General features: G+C 48.1%; 1 protein-coding gene across 1 annotated transcript in view; it reads left to right on the top strand.

The window, feature by feature from the left end:
- Positions 1–19,171, top strand: part of LOC140402857 (tripartite motif-containing protein 46-like) — a 181,043-nt gene that overhangs the window by 110,827 nt on the left and 51,045 nt on the right. The window lies entirely within an intron of this gene.

Consider the following 19,171-nt stretch of genomic DNA (forward strand, 5'->3'; position numbering starts at 1 on the left):
TCACTCCCATTATACACAATCCCAATGGACCCAAACCCCTTCCCATTCACTCCCATTGTACACAATCCCAATGGATCCAAACCCCTTCCCATTCACTCCCATTATGCACAATCCCAATGGACCCAAACCCCTTCCCATTCACTCACAATGGACTCAATCCCAATGGACTCAAACCCCTTCCCATTCATTCCCACTGTACACAATCCCAATGGACACAAACCCCTTCCAATTCACTCCCTTTGTACACAATCCTAATGGATCAAACCTCTTCCCATTCACTCCCACTGTACACAATCCCAATGGATGAAACCCCTTCCCATTCACTCCCATTGTACACAATCCCAATGGATCAAACCCCTTTCCATTCACTCCCATTGTACACAATCCCAAGGATACAAACCGCGTCCCATTCACTCCCACTGTACACAATCGCAATGGATCAAACCCCTTCACATTCACTCCCATTGTACACAATCCCAATGGATCAAACTCCTTCCCATTCACTCCCACTGTAGACTATCCTAATGGACTCAAACCCCTTCCCATTCACTTCCATTGTACACAATCCCAATGGATCAAACCTCTTCCCATTCACTCCCATTGTACACAATCCCAATGGATCAAACCCCCTCCCGTTCACTCCCATTGTACACAATCCCAATGGACTCAAACCCCTTCCCATTCACTCCATTTGTATACAATCCCCATGGACACAAACTCCTTCCCATTCACTCCCTTTGTACACAATCCTAATGGATCAAACCCCTTCCCATTCACTCCTATTGTCCACAATCCCAATGGACCCAAACCCCTTCCCATTCAGTCCCATTGTCCTCAATCCCAAAGGATTCAAACCCCTTCCCATTCACTCCCTTTGTACACAATCCCAATGGATCAAACCCCTTCCCATTCACTCCCACTGTACACAATCCCAATGGACACAAACTCCTTCCCATTCACTCCCTTTGTACACAATCCCAATGGATCAAACCCCTTCCCATTCACTCCGACTGCACACAATCCCAATAGAATGAAGCCCCTTCCCATTCACTCCCTTTGTACACAATCCCAATGGACACAAACTCCTTCCCATTCACTCCCTTTGTACACAATCCCAATGGATCAAACCCCTTCCCATTCACTACCATTGTCCACAATCGCAATGGATCAAACCTCTTCCCATTCAGTCCCATTGTCCACAATCCTAATGAATCAAACCCCTTCCCATCACTCGCATTGTACACAATCCCAATGGACCCAAACCCCTTCCCATTCACTCCCATTATGCACAATCCTAATGGATCAAACCACAGCCCATTCACTCCCACTGTACACAATCCCAATGGATCAAACCCCTTCCCATTCACTCCCTTTGTACACAATCCCAATGGACACAAACTCCTTCCCATTCACTCCCTTTGTACACAATCCTAATGGATCAAACCCCTTCCCATTCACTCCTATTGTCCACAATCCCAATGGACCCAAACCCCTTCCCATTCAGTCCCATTGTCCTCAATCCCAAAGGACTCAAACCCCTTCCCATTCACTCCCTTTGTACACAATCCCAGTGGATCAAACCCCTTCCCATTCACTCCCACTGTACACAATCCCAATGGACACAAACTCCTTCCCATTCACTCCCTTTGTACACAATCCCAATGGATCAAACCCCTTCCCATTCACCCCGACTGCACACAATCCCAATAGAATCAAGCCCCTTCCCATTCACTCCCTTTGTACACAATCCCAATGGACACAAACTCCTTCCCATTCACTCCCTTTGTACACAATCCCAATGGATCAAACCCCTTCCCATTCACTACCATTGTCCACAATCGCAATGGATCAAACCTCTTCCCATTCAGTCCTATTGTCCACAATCCCAATGGATCAAACCCCTTCCCATCGCTCGTATAGTACACAATCCCAATGGACCCAAACCCCTTCCCATTCACTCCCATTATGCACAATCCTAATGGATCAAACCACATCCCATTCACTCCCACTGTACACAATCCCAATGGATGAAACCGCATCCCATTCACTCCCAGTGGACACAATCCCAATGGATCAAACCCCTTCGCATTTGCTCCCATTGTACACAATCCCAACGGATCAAACCCCTTCCCATTCAGTTCCATTGTACCCAATCCCAATGGATCAAACCCCTTCCCATCACTCCCATTATACACAATCCCAATGGACCCAAACCCCTTCCCATTCACTCCCATTGTACACAATCCCAATGGACCCAAACCCCTTCCCATTCACTCGCATTATGCACAATCCCAATGGACCCAAACCCCTTCCCATTCACTCACAATGGACTCAAACCCCTTCCCATTCACTCCCAATGTACACAATCCCAATGGACACAAACCCCTTCCAATTCACTCCCTTTGTACACAATCTTAATGGATCAAACCTCTTCCCATTCACTCCCACTGTACACAATCCCAATGGATGAAACCCCTTCCCATTCACTCCCATTGTACACAATCCCAATGGATCAAACCCCTTCGCATTCACTCCCATTGTACACAATCCCAAGGATACAAACTGCGTCCCATTCACTCCCACTGTACACAATCGCAATGGATCAAACCCCTTCACATTCACTCCCATTGTACACAATCCAAATGGATCAAACCCCTTCCCATTCACTCCCATTGCACACAATCCCAAGGACACAAACCGCGTCCCATTCACACCCATTGTCCACAATCCCAATGTATCAAACCCATTCCCATTCACTCCCATTGTACACAATCCCAATGGATCAAACCGCATCCCATTCACTCCCATTGTCAACAATCCCAATGGATCAAACCTCTTCCCATTCACTCCCATTGTCCACAATCCCAATGGATCAAACCTCTTCCCATTCAGTTCCATTGTCCACAATCCCAATGGATCAAACCCCTTCCCATTCACTCCCATTGTACACAATCCCAATGGATCAAACCACTTCCCATTCACTCCCATTGTACACAATCCCAAGGACACAAACCGCGTCCCATTCACTCCCATTGTCCACAATCCCAATGGACACAAACCCCTTCCCATTCACTCCCATTGTCCACAATCCCAATGGACACAAACCCCTTCCCATTCACTCCCATTGTACACAATCCCAATGGACCAAACCGCATCCCATTCACTCCCATTGTACACAATCCCAATGGATCAAACCCCTTCCCATCACTCCCTTTGTACACAATCTCAATGGATCAAACCACTTCCCATTCACTCCCACTGTACACAATCCAAATGGATCAAACCTTTTCCCATTCACTCCCATTGTACCCAATCCCAATGGACCCAAACCCCTTCCCATTCACTCCCACTGTACACAATCCCAATGGATCAAACCCCTTCCCATTCAGTCCCATTGTCCACAATCCCAATGGATCAAACCCCTTCCCATCACTCGCATTGTACACAATCCCAATGGACCCAAACCCCTTCCCATTCACTCACAATGGACTCAATCCCAATGGACTCAAACTCCTTCCCATTCACTCCCACTGTACACAATCCCAATGGACACAAACTCCTTCCCATTCTCTCCCTTTGTACACAATCCTAATGGATCAAACCCTTTCCCATTCACTCCCATTGTCCACAATCCCAATGGATCAAACCTCTTCCCATTCACTCCCATTGCACAATCCCAAGGACACAAACCGCGTTACATTCACTCCCACTGTACACAATCCCAATGGATCAAACCCCTTCCCATTCACTCCCATTGTACACAATCCCAATGGATCAAACCCCTTCCCATTCACTCCCATTATGCACAATCCTAATGGATCAAACCGCATCCCATTCACTCCCACTGTACACAATCCCATTCACTCCCATTATGCACAATCCTAATGGATCAAACCCCTTCCCATTCAATCCCATTGTACACAATCCCAATGGACCCAAACCCCTTCCCATTCACTCCCATTATGCACAATCCTAATGGATCAAACCGCATCCCATTCACTCCCACAGTACACAATCCCAATGGATCAAATCCCTTCCCATTCACTCCCATTATACACAATCCCAATGGACCCAAACACCTTCCCATTCACTCCCATTATGCACAATCCTAATGGATCAAACCGCACCCCATTCACTCCCACTGTACACAATCACAATGGATGAAACCGCATCCCATTCACTCCTAGTGTACACAATCCTAATGGATCAAACCCCTTCCCATTCACTCCCATTGTCCACAATCCCAATGGATCAAACCTCTTCCCATTCACTCCCATTGTACACAATCCCAAGGACACAAACCGCGTCACATTCACTCCCACTGTACACAATCCCAATGGATCAAACCCCTTCCCATTCACTCCCATTGTACACAATCCCAATGGTTCAAACCCCTTCCCATTCACTCCCATTATGCACAATCCTAATGGATCAAACCGCATCCCATTCACTCCCACTGTACACAATCTCATTCACTCCCATTATGCACAATCCTAATGGATCAAACCCCTTCCCATTCACTCCCATTGTACACAATCCCAATGGACCCAAACCCCTTCCCATTCACTCCCATTATGCACAATCCTAATGGATCAAACCGCATCCCATTCACTCCCACAGTACACAATCCCAATGGATCAAATCCCTTCCCATTCACTCCCATTATACACAATCCCAATGGACCCAAACACCTTCCCATTCACTCCCATTATGCACAATCCTAATGGATCAAACCGCATCCCATTCACTCCCACTGTACACAATCCCAATGGATGAAACCGCATCCCATTCACTCCTAGTGTACACAATCCAAATGGATCAAACCCCTTCCCATTTACTCCCATTGTACACAATCCCAATGGATCAAACCCCTTCCCATTCAGTCCCATTGTACCTAATCCCAATGGACACAAACCGCTTCCCATTCACTCCCATTGTCCACAATCTCAATGGATCCAAACCCCTTCCCATTCAGTCCCATTGTACCCAACCCCAATGGACACAAACCGCTTCCCATTCACTCCCATTGTCCACAATCCCAATGGACCCAAACCCCTTCCCATTCTCTCCCATTGTTCACAATCCCAATGGTCCCAAACCCCTTCCCATTCACTCCCTTTGTACACAATCCCAATGGATCAAACCCCTTCCCATTCAGTCCCATTGTACTCAATCCCAATGGATCAAACCCCCTTCACACCACTCCCATTATACACAATCCCAATGGACCCAAACCCCTTCCCATTCAGTCCCATTGTCCACAATCCCAATGGATCAAACCCCTTCCCATCACTCCCATTATACACAATCCCAATGGACCCAAACCCCTTCCCATTCACTCCCATTGTACACAATCCCAATGGACCCAAACCCCTTCCCATTCACTCTCATTATGCACAATCCCAATGGACCCAAACCCCTTCCCATTCACTCACAATGGACTCAATCCCAATGGACTCAAACCCCTTCCCATTCACTCCCACTGTACACAATCCCAATGGACACAAACCCCTTCCAATTCACTCCCACTGTACACAATCCCAATGGATGAAACCGCATCCCATTCACTCCTAGTGTACACAATCCTAATGGATCAAACCCCTTCCCATTCACTCCCATTGTCCACAATCCCAATGGATCAAACCTCTTCCCATTCACTCCCATTGTACAAAATCCCAAGGACACAAACCGCGTCACATTCTCTCCCACTGTACACAATCCCAATGGATCAAACCCCTTCCCATTCACTCCCATTGTACACAATCCCAATGGATCAAACCCCTTCCCATTCACTCCCATTATGCACAATCCTAATGGATCAAACCGCATCCCATTCACTCCCACTGTACACAATCCCATTCACTCCCATTATGCACAATCCTAATGGATCAAACCCCTTCCCATTCACTCCCATTGTACACAATCCCAATGGACCCAAACCCCTTCCCATTCACTCCCATTATGCACAATCCTAATGGATCAAACCGCATCCCATTCACTCCCACAGTACACAATCCCAATGGATCAAATCCCTTCCCATTCACTCCCATTATACACAATCCCAATGGACCCAAACACCTTCCCATTCACTCCCATTATGCACAATCCTAATGGATCAAACCGCATCCCATTCACTCCCACTGTACACAATCCCAATGGATGAAACCGCATCCCATTCACTCCTAGTGTACACAATCCAAATGGATCAAACCCCTTCCCATTTACTCCCATTGTACACAATCCCAATGGATCAAACCCCTTCCCATTCAGTCCCATTGTACCTAATCCCAATGGACACAAACCGCTTCCCATTCACTCCCATTGTCCACAATCCCAATGGACCCAAACCCCTTCCCATTCAGTCCCATTGTACCCAATCCCAATGGACACAAACCGCTTCCCATTCACTCCCATTGTCCACAATCCCAATGGACCCAAACCCCTTCCCATTCTCTCCCATTGTTCACAATCCCAATGGACCCAAACCCCTTCCCATTCCCTCCTATTGTACACAATCAGAATGGATCAAACCCCTTCCCATTCACTCCCATTGTTCACAATCCCAATGGACCCAAACCCCTTCCCATTCACTCCCTTTGTACACAATCCCAATGGATCAAACCCCTTCCCATTCAGTCCCATTGTACTCAATCCCAATGGATCAAACCCCCTTCCCATCACTCCCATTATACACAATCCCAATGGACCCAAACCCCTTCCCATTCAGTCCCATTGTCCACAATCCCAATGGATCAAACCCCTTCCCATCACTCCCATTATACACAATCCCAATGGACCCAAACCCCTTCCCATTCACTCCCATTGTACACAATCCCAATGGACCCAAACCCCTTCCCATTCACTCTCATTATGCACAATCCCAATGGACCCAAACCCCTTCCCATTCACTCACAATGGACTCCATCCCAATGGACTCAAACCCCTTCCCATTCACTCCCACTGTACACAATCCCAATGGACACAAACCCCTTCCAATTCACTCCCTTTGTACACAATCCTAATGGATCAAACCTCTTCCCATTCACTCCCACTGTGCACAATCCCAATGGATGAAACCCCTTCCCATTCACTCCCATTGTACACAATCCCAATGGATCAAACCCCTTCCCATTCACTCCCATTGTACACAATCCCAAGGATACAAACCGCGTCCCATTCACTCCCACTGTACACAATCGCAATGGATCAAACCCCTTCACATTCACTCCCATTGTACACAATCCCAATGAATCAAACTCCTTCCCATTCACTCCCACTGTAGACAATCCTAATGGACTAAAACCCCTTCCCATTCACTTCCATTGTACACAATCCCAATGGATCAAACCTCTTCCCATTCACTCCCATTGTACACAATCCCAATGGTTCAAACCCCTTCCCGTTCACTCCCATTGTACAGAAACCCAATGGACTCAAACCCCTTCCCATTCACTCCCTTTGTCCACAATCCCAATGGACACAAACTCCTTCCCATTCACTCCCTTTGTACACAATCCTAATGGATCAAACCTCTTCCCATTCACTCCTATTGTCCACAATCCCAATGGACCCAAACCCCTTCCCATTCAGTCCCATTGTCCTCAATCCCAAAGGACTCAAACCCCTTCCCATTCACTCCCTTTGTACACAATCCCAATGGATCAAACCCCTTCCCATTCACTCCCACTGTACACAATCCCATTGGACACAAACTCCTTCCCATTCACTCCCTTTGTACACAATCCCAATGGATCAAACCCCTTCCCATTCACTCCGACTGCACACAATCCCAATAGAATCAAGCCCCTTCCCATTCACTCCCTTTGTACACACTCCCAATGGACACAAACTCCTTCCTATTCACTCCCTTTGTACACAATCCCAATGGATCAAACCCCTTCCCATTCACTACCATTGTCCACAATCGCAATGGATCAAACCTCTTCCCATTCAGTCCCATTGTACACAATCCCAATGGATCAAACCCCTTCCCATCACTCGCATTGTACACAATCCTATTGGACCCAAGCCCCTTCCCATTCTCTCCCATTATGAACAATCCTAATGGATCAAACCGCATCCCATTCACTCCCACTGTACACAATCCCAATGGATCAAACCCCTTCCCATTCACTCCCATTGTACACAATCCCAATGGATCCAAACCCCTTCCCGTTCACTCCCATTGTACACAATCCCAATGGATCAAACCCCTTCCCGTTCACTCCCATTGTACACATTCCCAATGGATCAAACCCCTTCCCGTTCACTCCCATTGTACACAATCCCAATGGATCAAACCCCTTCCCGTTCACTCCCACTGTACACAATCCCAATGGATCAAACCCCTTCCCGTTCACTCCCACTGTACCCAATCCCAATGGAGCAAGCCCCTTCCCATTCACTCCCACTGTACACAATCCCAATGGATCAAACCCCTTCCCATTCACTCCCATTGTACACAATCCCAAAGGATCAAACCACTTCCCATCACTCGCATTGTACACAATCCCAAAGGACCCAAGCCCTTCCCATTCACTCCCATTATGCACAATCCTAATGGATCAAACCGCATCCCATTCACTCCCACTGTACACAATCCCAATGGATGAAACCGCATCCCATTCACTCCCATTGTACACAATCCCAATGGATCAAATCCCTTCCCATTCAGTTCCATTGTACCCAATCCCAATGGACACAAACCGCTTCCCATTCCCTCCCATTGTCCACAATCCCAATGGACCCAAACCCCTTCCCATTCTCTCCCATTGTTCACAATCCCAATGGACCCAAACCCCTTCCCATTCCCTCCTATTGTACACAATCAGAATGGATCAAACCCCTTCCCATTCACTCCCATTGTTCACAATCCCAATGGACCCAAACCCCTTCCCATTCACTCCCATTGTACGCAATCCCAATGGATCAAACCCCTTCCCATTCAGTCCGATTGTACACAATCCCAATGGATCAAACCCCCTTCCCACCACTCCCATCACACACAATCCAAATGGACCCAAACCACTTCCCATTCAGTCCCATTGTCCACAATCCCAATGGATCAAACCCCTACCCATCACTCCCATTATACACAATCCCAATGGACCCAAACCCCTTCCCATTCACTCCCATTATGCACAATCCCAATGGACCCAAACCCCTTCCCATTCACTCACAATGGACTCAATCCCAATGGACTCAAACCCCTTCCCATTCACTCCCACTGTACACAATCCCAATGGACACAAACCCCTTCCAATTCACTCCCTTTGTACACAATCCTAATGGATCAAACCTCTTCCCATTCACTCCCACTGTACACAATCCCAATGGATGAAACCCCTTCCCATTCACTCCCATTGTACACAATCCCAATGGATCAACCCCTTCCCATTCACTCCCATTGTACACAATCCCAATGGATGAAACCCCTTCCCGTTCACTCCCATTGTACAGAATTCCAATGGACTCAAACCCCTTCCCATTCACTCCCTTTGTACACAATCCCAATGGACACAAACTCCTTCCCATTCACTCCCTTTGTACACAATCCTAATGGATGAAACCCCTTCCCATTCACTCCTATTGTCCACAATCCCAATGGACCAAAACCCCTTCCCATTCAGTCCCATTGTCCTCAATCCCAAAGGACTCAAACCCCTTCCCATTCACTCCCTTTGTACACAATCCCAATGGATCAAACCCCTTCCCATTCACTCCCAATGTACACAATCCCAATGAACACAAACTCCTTCCCATTCACTCCCTTTGTACACAATCCCAATGGATCAAACCCCTTCCCATTCACTCCGACTGCACACAATCCCAATAGAATCAAGCCCCTTCCCATTCACTCCCTTTGTACACAATCCCAATGGACACAAACTCCTTCCCATTCACTCCCTTTGTACACAATCCCAATGGATCAAACCCCTTCCCATTCACTACCATTGTCCACAATCGCAATGGATCAAACCTCTTCCCATTCAGTCCCATTGTCCACAATCCCAATGGATCAAACCCCTTCCCATCACTCGCATTGTACACAATCCTATTGGACCCAAGCCCCTTCCCATTCACTCCCATTATGCACAATCCTAATGGATCAAACCGCATCCCATTCACTCCCACTGTACACAATCCCAATGGATCAAACCCCTTCCCGTTCACTCCCATTGTACACAATCCCAATGGACCCAAACCCCTTCCCATTCACTCCCATTATGCACAATCCTAATGGATCAAACCGCATTCCATTCACTCCCACTGTACACAATCCCAATGGATCAAACCCTTTCCCATTCACTCCCATTGTACACAATCCCAATGGATCAAATCCCTTCCCATTCAGTTCCATTGTACCCAATCCCAATGGACACAAACCGCTTCCCATTCCCTCCCATTGTCCACAATCCCAATGGACCCAAATCCCTTCCCATTCTCTCCCATTGTTCACAATCCCAATGGACCCAAACCCCTTCCCATTCCCTCCTATTGTACACAATCAGAATGGATCAAACCCCTTCCCATTCAGTCCGATTGTACACAATCCCAATGGATCAAACCCCTTCCCATTCACTCCCATTGTTCACAATCCCAATGGACCCAAACCCCTTCCCATTCACTCCCATTGTACACAATCCCAATGGATCAAACCCCTTCCCATTCAGTCCGATTGTACACAATCCCAATGGATCAAACCCCCTTCCCACCACTCCCATCATACACAATCCCAATGGACCCAAACCCCTTCCCATTCAGTCCCATTGTCCACAATCCCAATGGATCAAACCCCTTCCCATCACTCCCATTATACACACTCCCAATGGACCCAAACCCCTTCCCATTCACTCCCATTATGCACAATCCCAATGGACCCAAACCCCTTCCCATTCACTCACAATGGACTCAATCCCAATGGACTCAAACCCCTTCCCATTCACTCCCATTGTCCACAATCCCAATGGATCAAACCTCTTCCCATTCAGTCCCATTGTCCACAATCCCAATGGATCAAACCCCTTCCCATTCACTCCCATTGTCCACAATCCCAATGGACACAAACCCCTTCCCATTCACTCCCATTGTACACAATCCCAATGTACCAAACCGCATCCCATTCACTCCCATTGTACACAATCCCAATGGATCAAACACCTTCCCATCACTCCAATTGTACACAATCCCAATGGACCCAAACCCCTTCCCATTCACTCCCATTGTACACAATCTCAATGTATCAAACCACTTCCCATTCACTCCCACTGTACACAATCCAAATGGATCAAACCTTTTCCCATTCATTCCCATTGTACCCAATCCCAATGGACCCAAACCCCTTCCCATTCACTCCCACTGTACACAATCCCAATGGATCAAACCCCTTCCCATTCAGTCCCATTGTCCACAATCCCAATGGATCAAACCACTTCCCATCACTCGCATTGTACACAATCCCAATGGACCCAAACCCCTTCCCATTCACTCACAATGGACTCAATCCCAATGGACTCAAACTCCTTCCCATTCACTCCCACTGTACACAATCCCAATGGACACAAACTCCTTCCCATTCTCTCCCTTTGTACACAATCCTCATGGATCAAACCCCTTCCCATTCACTCCCATTGTCCACAATCCCAATGGATCAAACCTCTTCCCATTCACTCCCATTGTACACAATCCCAAGGACACAAACCGCGTCACATTCACTCCCACTGTACACAATCCCAATGGATCAAACCCCTTCCCATTCACTCCCATTGTTCACAATCCCAATGGATCAAACCCCTTCCCATTCACTCCCATTATGCACAATCCTAATGGATCAAACCGCATCCCATTCACTCCCACTGTACACAATCCCATTCACTCCCATTATGCACAATCCTAATGGATCAAACCCCTTCCCATTCAGTCCCATTGTACACAATCCCAATGGTCCCAAACCCCTTCCCATTCACTCCCATTATGCACAATCCTAATGGATCAAACCGCATCCCATTCACTCCCACAGTACACAATCCCAATGGATCAAATCCCTTCCCATTCACTCCCATTATACACAATCCCAATGGACACAAACACCTTCCCATTCACTCCCATTATGCACAATCCTAATGGATCAAACCGCATTCCATTCACTCCCACTGTACACAATCCCAATTGATGAAACCGCATCCCATTCACTCCTAGTGTACACAATCCAAATGGAACAAACCCCTTCCCATTTACTCCCATTGTACACAATCCCAATGGATGAAACCCCTTCCCATTCAGTCCCATTGTACCTAATCCCAATGGACACAAACCGCTTCCCATTCACTCCCATTGTCCACAATCCCAATGGACCCAAACCCCTTCCCATTCAGTCCCATTGTACCCAATCCCAATGGACACAAACCGCTTCCCATTCACTCCCATTGTCCACAATCCCAATGGACCCAAACCCCTTCCCATTCTCTCCCATTGTTCACAATCCCAATGGACCCAAACCCCTTCCCATTCCCTCCTATTGTACACAATCAGAATGGATCAAACCCCTTCCCATTCACTCCCATTGTTCACAATCCCAATGGACCCAAACCCCTTCCCATTCACTCCCTTTGTACACAATCCCAATGGATCAAACCCCTTCCCATTCAGTCCCATTGTACTCAATCCCAATGGATCAAACCCCCTTCCCACCACTCCCATTATACACAATCCCAATGGACCCAAACCCCTTCCCATTCAGTCCTATTGTCCACAATCCCAATGGATCAAACCGCTTCCCATCACTCCCATTATACACAATCCCAATGGACCCAAACCCCTTCCCATTCACTCCCATTGTACAGAATCCCAATGGACCCAAACCCTTTCCCATTCACTCTCATTATGCACAATCCCAATGGACCCAAACCCCTTCCCATTCACTCTCAATGGACTCAATCCCAATGGATTCAAACCCCTTCCCATTCACTCCCACTGTACACAATCCCAATGGACACAAACCCCTTCCAATTCACTCCCTTTGTACACAATCCAAATGGATCAAACCTCTTCCCATTCACTCCCACTGTACACAATCCCAATGGATGAAACCCCTTCCCATTCACTCCCATTGTACACAATCCCAATGGATCAAACCCCTTCCCATTCACTCCCATTGTACACAATCCCAAGGATACAAACCGCGTCCCATTCACTCCCACTGTACACAATCGCAATGGATCAAACCCCTTCACATTCACTCCCATTGTACACAATCCCAATGGATCAAACTCCTTCCCATTCACTCCCACTGTAGACAATCCTAATGGACTATAACCCCTTCCCATTCACTTCCATTGTACACAATCCCAATGGATCAAACCTCTTCCCATTCACTCCCATTGTACACAATCCCAATGGATCAAACCCCTTCCCGTTCACTCCCATTGTACACAATCCCAATGGACTCAAACCCCTTCCCATTCACTCCCTTTGTACACAATCCCAATGGACACAAACAGCTTCCCATTCACTCCCTTTGTACACAATCATAATGGATCAAACCCCTTCCCATTCACTCCTATTATCCACAATCCCAATGGACCCAAACCCCTTCCCATTCAGTCCCATTGTCCTCAATCCCAAAGGACTCAAACCCCTTCCCATTCACTCCCTTTGTACACAATCCCAATGGATCAAACCCCTTCCCATTCACTCACACTGTACACAATCCCAATGGACACAAACTCCTTCCCATTCACTCCCTTTGTACACAATCCCAATGGATCAAACACCTTCCCATTCACTCCGACTGCACACAATCCCAACAGAATCAAGCCCCTTCCCATTCACTCCCTTTGTACACAATCCCAATGGACACAAACTCCTTCCCATTCACTCCCTTTTTACACAATCCCAATGGATCAAACCCCTTCCCATTCACTACCATTGTACACAATCGCAATGGATCAAACCTCTTCCCATTCAGTCCCATTGTCCACAATCCCAATGGCTCAAACCCCTTCCCATCACTCGCATTGTACACAATCCCAATGGATCAAACCCTTTCCCGTTCACTCCCATTGTACACAATCCCAATGGACCCAAGCCCCTTCCCATTCACTCCCATTATGCACAATCCTAATGGATCAAACCGCATCCCATTCACTCCCACTGTACACAATCCCAATGGATCAAACCGCATCCCATTCACTCCCAATGTACACAATCCCAATGGATGAAACCGCATCCCATTCACTCCCAGTGTACACAATCCCAATGGATCAAACCCCTTCCCATTCATTCCCATTGTACACAATCCCAATGGATCCAAACCCCTTCCCATTCACTCCCATTGTACACAATCCCAATGGACACAAACACCTTCCCATTCACTCCCATTGTACACAATCCCAATTGACCAAAACCCTTCCCGTTCACTCCCATTGTCCACAATCCCAATGGATCAAACTCCATCCCATTCTCTCCCATTTAACACAATCCCAATGGATCAAAGTCCTTCCCATTCACTCCCACTGTACACAATCCCAATGGATCAAACCCCTTACCGATCGCACCCATTTAACACAATCCCAATGGATCAAACCCCTTCCCGTTCACTTCCTTGGTACACACTCCCAATGGATGAAACCCCTTCCCATTCACTCCCATTGAACCACCATCCCAATGGATCAAACACCTTCCCATTCACTCCCATTGTACACAATCCCAATGTACCCAAACCCCTTCCCATTCACTCCCACTGTACACAATCCCAATGGATCAAACCCCTTCCCGTTCACTCCCACTGTACACAATCCCAATGGATCAAACCGTTTCCCGTTCACTCCCATTGTAGACAATCCCAATGGATCAAACCCCTTCCTGTTCACTCCCCTTGTGCACAATCCCAATGGATCAAACCCCTTTCCATTCACTCCCACTGTACACAATCCCAATGGATCCAAACCCCTTCCCATTCACTCTCATTCTATACAATCCCAATGGACCCAAACCCCTTCCCGTTCACTCCCATTCTATACAATCCCAATGGACCCAAACCCCTTCCCATTCACTCCCATTGTACACAATCCCAATGGACCCAAATCCCTTCCCATTCACTCCCATTGTACCCAATCCCAATGGACCCAAACCCCTTCCCGTTCACTCCCATTGTACACAATCCCAATGGACCCAAACCCCTTCCCATTCACTCCCATTGTACACAATCCCAATGGACCCAAACCCCTTCCCATTCACTCCCCCTGTACACAATCCCAATGGACCCAAACCCCTTCCCATCACTCCCATTGTACACAATCCCAATGGACCCAAATCCCTGCTCATTCCTCCCTTTGTTCACAATCCCAATGGACACAAACCCCTTCCCATTCACTCCCATTGTTCACAATCCCAATGGACACAAACCCCTTCCCATTCACTCCCATTGTACACAATCCCAATGGACCCAAACCCCTTCCCATTCACTCCCATTGTACACAATCCCAATGGACCCAAACCCCTTCCCATTCACTCCATTGTACACAATCCCAATGGACCCAAACCCCTTCCCATTCACTCCCATTGTTCAGAATCCCAATGGACCCTAACCCCTTTACATTCACTCCCATTGTTCACAATCCCAATGGACACTAACCCCTTCCCATTCCGCCCATTGTTCACAATCCCAATGGATCAAACCCCTTCCCATTCACTCCCATTGTTCACAATCCCAATGGATCAAACCCCTTCCCGTTCGCTCCCATTGTCCACAATCCCAATGGATCAAACATCTTCCCATTCACTCCCATTGTACACAATCCCAATGGATCAAACCCCTTCCTGTTCGCTCCCATTTAAAACAATCCCAATGGATCAAACCACTTCCCGTTATCTACCAGTGTACACAATCCCAATGGCTCAAACATCTTCCCAGTCACTCCCATTGTACACAATCCCAATGCATCAAACCCCTTCCCGTTCGCTCCCATTGTCCACAATCCCAATGGATCAACTGCATTCCCATTCATTCCCACTGTACACAATGCCAATGGATCAAACCCCTGCCCGTTCGCTCGTATTTAACACAATCCCAATGGATCAAACCCCTTCCCGTTCACTCCCAGTGTACACAATCCCTATGGATCAAACCACTCCCGTTCACTCCCATTGTAGACAATCCCAATGCATCAAACCCCTTCCCTTTCACTCCCATTGTACACAATCCCAATGGATCAAACTCCAGCCCATTCACTCCCATTGAACACAATCCCAATGGATCACACTCCTTCCCATTCACTCCCATTGTACACAATCCCAATGGACCCAAATCCCTTCCCGTTCACTCCCATTGTACACAATCCCAATGGATCAAACCCCTTCCCGTTCACTCCCATTGTACACAATCCCAATGGATCAAACATCTTCCCATTCACTCCCATTGTACACAATCCCAATGGATCAAACCCCTTCCTGTTCGCTCCCATTTAAAACAATCGCAATGGATCAAACCACTTCCCGTTCACTCCCATTGTAGACAATCCCAATGGATCAAACCCCTTACCTTTCACTCCCATTGTACACAATCCCAATGGATCAAACCCCTTCCCGTTAACTCCCATTGTACACAATCCCAATGAATCAAACCCCTTCCTGTTCACTCCCATTGTACACAATCCCAATGGATCAAACTCCAGCCCATTCACTCCCATTGTACACAATCCCAATGGATCAAACCCCTTCCCGTTCACTCCCATTGTACACAATCCCAATGGATCAAACTCCTTCCCATTCACTCCCATTGTACACAATCCCAATGGATCAAACATCTTCCCATTCACTCCCATTTTACACAATCCCAATGGATCAAACCCCTTCCCGTTCGCTCCCATTGTCCACAATCCCAATGGATCAACCCCCTTCCCATTCACTCCCACTGTCCACAATCCCAATGGATCAAACCCCTTCCTGTTCACTTCCATGGTACACAATCCCAATGGATCAAACCCCTTCCCGTTCGATCCCATTGTCCACAATCACAAAGTATCAAACCCCTTCCCGTTCACTCCCATTGTACCCAATCCCAATGGATCAAACCCCTTCCCGTTCGCTCCCATTGTACACAATCACAATGGATCAAACCCCCTTCCCATTCACTCCCACTGTACACAATCCGAATGGGTCAAACCCCTTCCCGTTCGCTCCCGTTTAACACAATCCCAATGGATCTAAACCCTTCCCCTTCACTCCCAGTGTACACAATCCCAATGGATCAAACATCTTCCCATTCACTCCCGTTGTGCACAATCCCAATGGACCCAAACCCCTTCCCATTCCTCCCTTTGTACACAATCCCAATGGACCCAAACAACTTCCCATTCATCCCACTGTACACAATCCCAATGGATCAAACCCCTTCCCATTCGCTCCCGCTGTACACAATCCCAATGTATCAAACACCTTCCCGTTCGCTCCCATTTAACACAATCCCAATGGATTAAACCACTTCCCGTTCACTCCCAGTGTACACAATCCCAATGGATCCAAACCCCTTCCCATTCACTCCCATCGTACACCACCTCAATGGATCAAACCTCTTTCCATTCACTCCCACTGCACACAATCCCAATGGATCAAACCCCTGCCCGTTCGCTCGTATTTAACACAATCCCAATGGATCAACCCCCTTCCCATTCACTCCCAGTGTACACAATCCCAATGGATCAAACATCTTCCCATTCTCTCCCATTGTACACCATCCCAATGGACCCAAACCCCTTCCCATTCACTCCCATTGTACACAATCCCAATGGATCAAACCCCTTCCCGTTCACTCCCGTTGTACACAATCCCAATGGACCAAATCCTTTCCCGTTCACTCCCATTGTACACAATCCCAATGGACAGAAACCCCTTCCCATTCACTCCCATTGTACACAATCCCAATGGATCCAAACCCCTTCGCATTCACTCCCATTGTACACATTCCCAATGGATCTAAACCCCTTCGCATTCACTCCCATTGTACACAATCCCAATGGATCAAACCCCTTCCCGTTAACTCCCATTGTACGCAATCCCAATGGATCAAACCCCTTCCCATTCACTCCCTTCGTACACCATCTCAATGGCTCCAAACCGCTTCCCATTCACTCCAATTGTACACAATCCCAAAGGACCCAAAACCCTTCCCATTCACTCCCATTGTACACAATCCCAATGGATCAAACTCCTTCCCGTTCACTCCCAGTGTACACAATCCCAATGGATCAAACCCTTTCCCGTTCACTCCCAGTGTACACAATCCCAATTGATCAAACCCTTTCCCATTCACTTCCATTGTACACAATCCCAATGGATCAAACCCCTTCCCATTCACTCCCATTGTACACAATCCCAATGGATCAAACTCCTTCCCGTTCACTCCCAGTGTACACAATCCCAATGGATCAAACCCTTTCCCGTTCACTCCCACTGTACACAATCCCAATGGATCAAACCCTTTCCCGTACACTCCCACTGTACACAATCCCAATGGATCAAACTCCTTCCCATTCACTCCCAGTGTACACAATCCCAATGGATCAAACCCCTTCCCATTCCCTCCTATTGCACACAAGCCCATGGATGAATCTCCTTCTCTGCTGTCCTTCTCTCTCCCCCTCCCTCGCTTTCCTCTCCCTTGCTTTCCCCTCCCTCGCTTTCCCCTCCCTCGCTTTCCCCTCCCTCGCTTTCCCCTCCCTCTCTCTTCGCCTCCCTATCTCTCCCCTCCCTCTCTCTCCCCCTCCCTCTCTCTCCCCCTCCCTCTCTCTCTCCCTGTCTCTACCTCCTTCTCTCTCCCTCCACTCACTCTCCCTCCCCCCCTCCGCTCTCCCTCCCCCTCTCCCTCCCCTGTCCCTCCCCCTCCTTCCCCTCGCCCTCTCTCCCCTCACTCTCCCTCCCCTCACTCTCTCTCCCTCCCCCTCTCCCTCCCCTGCCCCTCCCCCTCCTTCCCCTCGCCCTCTCTCCCCTCACTCTCCCTCCCCTCACTCTCTCTCCCTCTCCCTCTCTCTCCCCCCTCTCTCCCCCCTCTCTCCTTCCCCTCGCCCTCTCTCCCTCCCCTCACTCTCCCTCTCCCCTCTCACTCCCCTCTCCTCTCCCTCCCCTCGCCCTCTCTCCCTCCCCTCTCTCTCCCTCTCCCCCTCCCTCTCCCCCT

Source organism: Scyliorhinus torazame, chromosome 26, assembly GCF_047496885.1.
Source record: "Scyliorhinus torazame isolate Kashiwa2021f chromosome 26, sScyTor2.1, whole genome shotgun sequence".
Classification (NCBI taxonomy): domain Eukaryota; kingdom Metazoa; phylum Chordata; class Chondrichthyes; order Carcharhiniformes; family Scyliorhinidae; genus Scyliorhinus; species Scyliorhinus torazame.